Below are 6325 nucleotides of genomic sequence, written 5' to 3' on the forward strand. Positions count from 1 at the left end.
ATAGAGAGTATTTGCAAAAAATGAATATGGAGAGTGACAGATATTACATTACAGTAAAGCATCCAGCACTTTTCACTGTAGAGAGCATCGCATTGCAATTTCCAGCGTATACAAACTGAGCAACTGATTTTAAAGCAGATGTAAGAGAAGGCAGGGATGCATCCATACCCCTGTGATGGACATGGCCATTCAGTAGCACAGACAAAGCTCTGAAGTGGTGCTGACTTTCTGAGGATGATGAAGATAATAAAGAGGTGCTATTCTGGAATCCAATGACAAAGGCATCCCAGTCCTCCATTTCGGCCTCTGCTTCTGAGATAGATGGAGGCTTAACTTCAAACTCTCATACAGAGCAGTCTTCTATCATTTCATAGCCTCTCAGGATCAGCTAGAACTGCTTACTCATCAGGATATGGACAAAACCCTACAGGTTTAGTATCTGCCACAGAGAACAAGATTCACTGGACTCCCTGAGCACTTTATTACAGAACTAGGTCTAAATTCACAGTTAACTCGGAACAAAGTAACCAATAATAGAAATGGTTTTTCAACATCATCCCACTAAAAGTTAATGATCTGCAGCTCAGGTCTGCCTTTGCTGCTCTTGGACATTCATCATTGCTAATAGTAATAAATCTTCCTGGCCAAATACAGGTTTTACAAGCAGGCAGATTGCATGCTCAATTAGCCCAAGGAAATTGGTCACTTTGCCTAACCCCTGCTGTTTGAAATATGGAGTCTCACTGCTGCACCATCCTGCTGGAGCAGCATCATGTCTCTTCCACCAATGGAGCAGCAAGGGAGGGAAACCCTCTGCCCTGAGTGGGGGATTCAGCTGTTCCCCACCACACATCTCCTTGTGTGGAGCAGAGGACCTTCCCAGCTCACAGGCTGCTGCAGCAGGGTTTGCCTGCTCCAGCAGTGTAGCCATTACTTAGGGAGCTCCGAGTGCTTTGGTTACATTCTGTGCTAAATAACAGCCCATTTCTGAATTATCAAATATCACCTCTCCCAGAAGCAGAGGGGATGTTTCAAGGGCAGGAGTGTGGGAACAGATAAGCAAAAGCAGCATTTTTTGACACTTTGACAGTGTGCTGTGTTTTCTAAAGGTAGCCAGAAAAAGAAATCTTCTGGCTTTTTGAGCACACTGCAGAAAGCCCAGCCCAGCCCACTGTCTGAACTTCATGCAGACTAGTAAAAAGTCTAGGCTTTCCTTTCAATCCATGAAAAACTCCTCCTGAATATTTTCTTCTCATTATAGCTTCACTTTTCTCTGTCTTCCTCATTAAGCTGAATTTCTTCTCACTTTGCTTGAGGCCCATTTAACAATTTCTCATTTTGGTTACTTTGTTCTGAGAATTGAGACCAGATTCTTCACACAGTGTCTTCTCATTGCAGTGACATCCTAGTTTATATATCCCAGGCTTCTGGGGACACCCCCCTCTTTATCCAAAGATAAATGATGACTTGTGTTCTCACTAAACCCCCTTCTCAGCAGGCTGCCTCCTTTGCCCCTATCTCTGTCCCCTCTGACTTAGCAAAGGCGTGACTTAGGCTCAGCACTGCAGGGCAAGCTCAGGTACAACCTGTCGGCCTCCGTCTTCTGCGCTGCCTTCCCTGCCTTAGGATCGACAGAGGCTGGCCCTGCAGAAGTGCGGTTGTTGTTGTTATCCCATCTTATGGCAAGTCCCTCATGTGCCAGATGTCAGCAAAACTGCTTTGGGCTGAACCTCTAAAGGTCACATAAGCTTTAAAGAACATCTTGTGTTTTCATGTGACAGATTGTCACACAGAAGGGAGAACTGAAATGAATTGGTGGCCAGGGAGGGGCTTAGACATGCTGTAAATACCTGGTACCTCTCCAAACAACAGTGACTGTTTTCTTGTCTATTAAGCCCTTTTATCACATACTTCATGGCTTTCCCGCCTGGGTATGCTCAAAAACTTTCTGTTGCTTCAAGAGCTAGAAAAAGCTATGATTGGTATAATTAGCTTTCAGTGAAGTACCAGGCATGGCAAATACAATATGAATGGGATACTGACCTGGCACTGCAGTGTACCTGGGACCCTGCATGCCATGAAGCAATTGCTGTCATGAGGCCACACTGGCCCTAGACACTAGGGAGAAGGAGCTTCTCAGTAACACACCACTTGGAGAGCTGTTTCTTTCAAAGAGGAATGGGATTTCATCTGCTGGACATGGAGGAAAAAGCTGTTGGATGAGACACAATGGAAGTGAAAGCCAAAATGAGAAACCAAACCAAACACAGTAAATTCTGTCAGGGTGAAAAGGGAAGAGAAGGGTAAACTAGGGAATAATTCCTGGAAATGTCCTCAGCTGTGGCCCTAGTGCCTACATTTTAACTCAGAATGGATGTTCAGAGTGGTACATTCTATATCACTCTGATGTTTAATACCCCATTTCTATTTGCACAGCCTGCTGTTTTTGAGCCAGTTCCTATCATATAAAAAATATTATTCAGACCAACTGCACAATTTGAAAAAAAATCTTACCTCTCAAGAAGCTAGCAAACACTAATTTGGTGAATAATTGTGGTTCTGGAAGAAAGAGAAGAGCCTGTGTCTGGTGTTTGGTTTCAGTATCACTATCTCACAGTCAGTCCACATACATTCAGCAGCTCCATTTCTTAGCATGTCCACTTAGTATAAACTCAGGTTGCAGGAGTTAGGGAAAGGAGCGAGAGGTTGTTTAAAAAAGAAAAATATAATGAAAACATTTTAAAAGTAGTGCAGGTTGATCTGAAACAAAATGCAGGCAAAAAAGAGGGTGGGTGTAAGAAAAGAATGATTACCATTAGCCCTCTTTGGTTTCCATAACAGGCATGTGCTATCTATTACTAATTTAGCTGATGAGAGAGCCACAATTTCTTTAAAACATGCCAGGACTCCAGTCTGTCTCTCAGCCTGTAGTATCCAAACAACAAATTGGGTCCCAGCTGGGATGTGTTTATCAGCTTAAAAAGAACCGATTTTCTCTTCCACAGTCAGAAGGAAAGCATTGTCTGACAACATGAACCAAGATCAGTGCTCTCCCCAAACTCCCTGCCAATGGGCAGTTTTGGCTATTGGATTGTCCAGATACTGATTCTGGCTCTGCAGCTTTAACTCTGCCCTGTTTCTGGCAGCCCATCACCATTGTCCATCCCCATCCCCATCATCCATCCCACCAGCAGAGTCCATCATCACCTTTTATCCACCTCCCACATCTCCTGCAGAACTAATTACGCTTTGACCTCTCTGCCCAGAGGCACTGGCTTAAGTGAAAATGAGTCTAAGCCGCTTTGAATCGGAAACAGGCAAGCAGGAAGTCTTGGTCCAGATAACTGGGTTTAGCCTTTTTGTGTGTGTTTGTGCTTGTTCTTGTCTATTGTCTTTCAGGTTGATTTTTATGGACTGCTAACTATTAAAGCACAGTGATTTGTACAATACTTCCATTAGCCTTGCTATTATGTGTAGGTAAGAATGAGATACTGTATCTAATCACAAGTATTTATTTATCCAATGATATAACATATTTACTTGTGTGGCTATATAACATACAATTTAATTTGTTCTATGAAAATAGTGAGCCTTCCTTACTAGATTTGTGTCAAAGCATCTGAACATAAATTGGAATTCAAATAAAAAATCACATTACTTTAAACTATTCGTATTTAACTATTGATAAAATAGCTCAGATGGGCACAGTGTAAATGATAGTAAAATTGGCATTTACAACAGCCCTATTAGACAAAAGGGAATTGGACTGAGAGAAGCAAATTGATTTTTTTCTACGCTGTGCTTGAAGCAAAAACTGTGCGTAGAGAGGAATCTACTAATTTAGAAAATCTTAGTTGTTAATTGGGGTACAAATGTTTGCTTTCTTCCTCTGTCTCTCTCTATGGGGGTGATCTCCCTGCGGCGTAGGTGAGGGCTGTGGTGGGAAGTGGCCTCCATCTCTCCCCAAGGACCCTGTCTGACCTGGTGTCCCCTCTTTGGGATGATGACCCTCAGTCCCACTGAAGTGACCCTCACATGCCACTGCTGGGAACAGCTCAGCAGCATTTTCAGCACTGCCTGGGAGCTCTGAATGCTGCACCTGCCTTGTCAGGCAGCCCCAGTGAGCAGCTGCTGAGAGCTGGGAAACAGCCCTGGGATGTCTTCATGAAAATCTGCATGAGAAATCAGTACCTGAAAAGCAGATCCTTACCTCAATTTATATGCAAAGCATCCTTATATATATATATATATATATATATTTTTTTTTTTTTTTTTTTTTTTTGGACAGCCCCTGCTCATATCATACAGCTGTGGAAATGCTTGTTTTCCTCCCATTGTGTGGTTCCCCCAAACCCCAAGGGTACCAAGGGTTTGTGTTTCCAAGCCCCCAGCCACAACCAGGGGCTGGCTGTGAGGTGCTCTGTGGGTGTCCAGCCGTGGGTTGTACCTGCTGCCTGACTGTGAGTATGGAGCCATGGGATTGCCAGCACCAGCCTGGCTGGGGAGCAGTTGGCTCTGTGTGCAGGAAAAGTGGAGGCTACTGACTGCAGATCCCCTTGGCAAGATAACTATTGATTGCCCCCCTTTCCCCTCCCTTAACTGGTAAGGTTTGATATAAATGAGTTGCCAGGCAGAGCTATATACAAAAGGATATTATGCGATGGGGAAAAGGCAAAGCCAAGCATTTGGCTGAGTTTAGGCTGTTCTGTGCCTTTCCAAGCACAATAAAATTAACAGAATTATCTCTGTGTGTGCAAGTGCTTGTGGAAGGCTAATGGTGTCAAAATGGCAAAAGAAAATGAGAACAGGTTTGGGAAGGCAGCAAAGTGTTATCCCTGGATGAGATGATTTGTGTTTTAATTTGAATAGCTTCACCTTGGAAAGACCCTGCTCTGAATGGAGAGTAAGTTATTCTGGGAGAGGAACTCTCCTGCCCATTTCTATCAGTGGGAAGAGAGTAAGAAGAATAGTGGAAGGATGCTGCTGTATCTGGATGCAGCGCATGGAGAGCTGATGTTCCATATGAGAGACCATTTCCACACTTTTATTTAGCTGTGGGGCATAGGTGATCTCTAGTCCTATGCCCATCACACCTGTCTCAATCTGCCAAATACATTTAGCTCTTTTGGTAGCATAAGTACACAAGTAAAACCAATTAAAAGATCCAGATTGCTTTCATTTATGGACGCTTTTAGCAGAGAAGGAACAAATTGGACACTACCTATGCAGGTTTCTTGCCTCAGTTTGGAGTTTCTGCTGAACCTCATCTGGATGAGTCTTGATTTCTGCAAAATGGAAATGCAATAGGAGGAGGAGCTTTGTAGTTTGCAAAGCTGTAGTCAGGTCTGACCTTGCTCCTGATGTCTCCCACCACTGATTCCCATGGTGGACATGAGACCTGCCCTGCGTTACAGCTGTTTTTGTGTTTCTAAGCTCTGAATTTCATCCTCCTCTCACTTTCTGGGCTTGCCATCACTGTCACTTCCATCATGGCTACATCAACTACATGTCCAAGAAGAAGGTGGGATAAATATCGCAAAGCTGCTTTTGTCTTTGAGGCTTGGCGCCCCTTATTGTAACTGTGACTTGGGAGGAAGGGGAGGGATCATGAACTGTAGAGTGAGAAAGCAATGCAGCACAGTACCATTTCAGTGCCAAATTTCCATGAGTTGGCTGACACAAACCTCTCAGCAAGGCAGAAGCGTGGTAGACACAGGAATCTGAAAATGCAAGAGAAAGCCCCATACTACAGCACTAACTCCTAGTGAACAGAAACAAGCTGTTTCTGTAAGCACAGTGCCAAAGCTCTATTAGAGTGTGCCAACCACAGTCCATGAGGAATAACTTCAGGTTAAACAGCTGCACAAGCCAGATAACCTGAGGTTGGCTTCATCTGCAAAGGTCAGTGGGCTGGGTGCCAGTTACTTAACCAAGTTAAAATCTGGGTGATGATGTCTGCTCTGTTAGGCAAGCTCACATGAACTACCCCAGGTCAGACACCTTTGGGGAGGAAGTCTGGTTTTTCCCAGCACTGATTTCTTTGTGCAGGATTCCTGCTTGTTAAGGACGTCTCAGTTAGCATGGGCTGCTATGCAGCCATGGGCCGTCAGTGCTCCAGGGTGGTGTCTGCCGTGCCTACATTTGGAATGATAGCACAGCTGCCAAAAATCATGATAACAGTGTTCTTTGATCATTCCTTTTCCTATCATTTGTCTCATGTCATCTCTGTGGGGAGGTATCTCAGGTGATGAAAGGTTTGTAGGGAGAGGTGGGTTTTCTGATCCGAACAAAGAATACAGTTGGAAGAACCAGGCAGACTTTGGTG

This window comes from Prinia subflava, chromosome 6, assembly GCF_021018805.1.
Source record: "Prinia subflava isolate CZ2003 ecotype Zambia chromosome 6, Cam_Psub_1.2, whole genome shotgun sequence".
In the NCBI taxonomy this organism is placed as follows: Eukaryota; Metazoa; Chordata; class Aves; order Passeriformes; family Cisticolidae; genus Prinia; species Prinia subflava.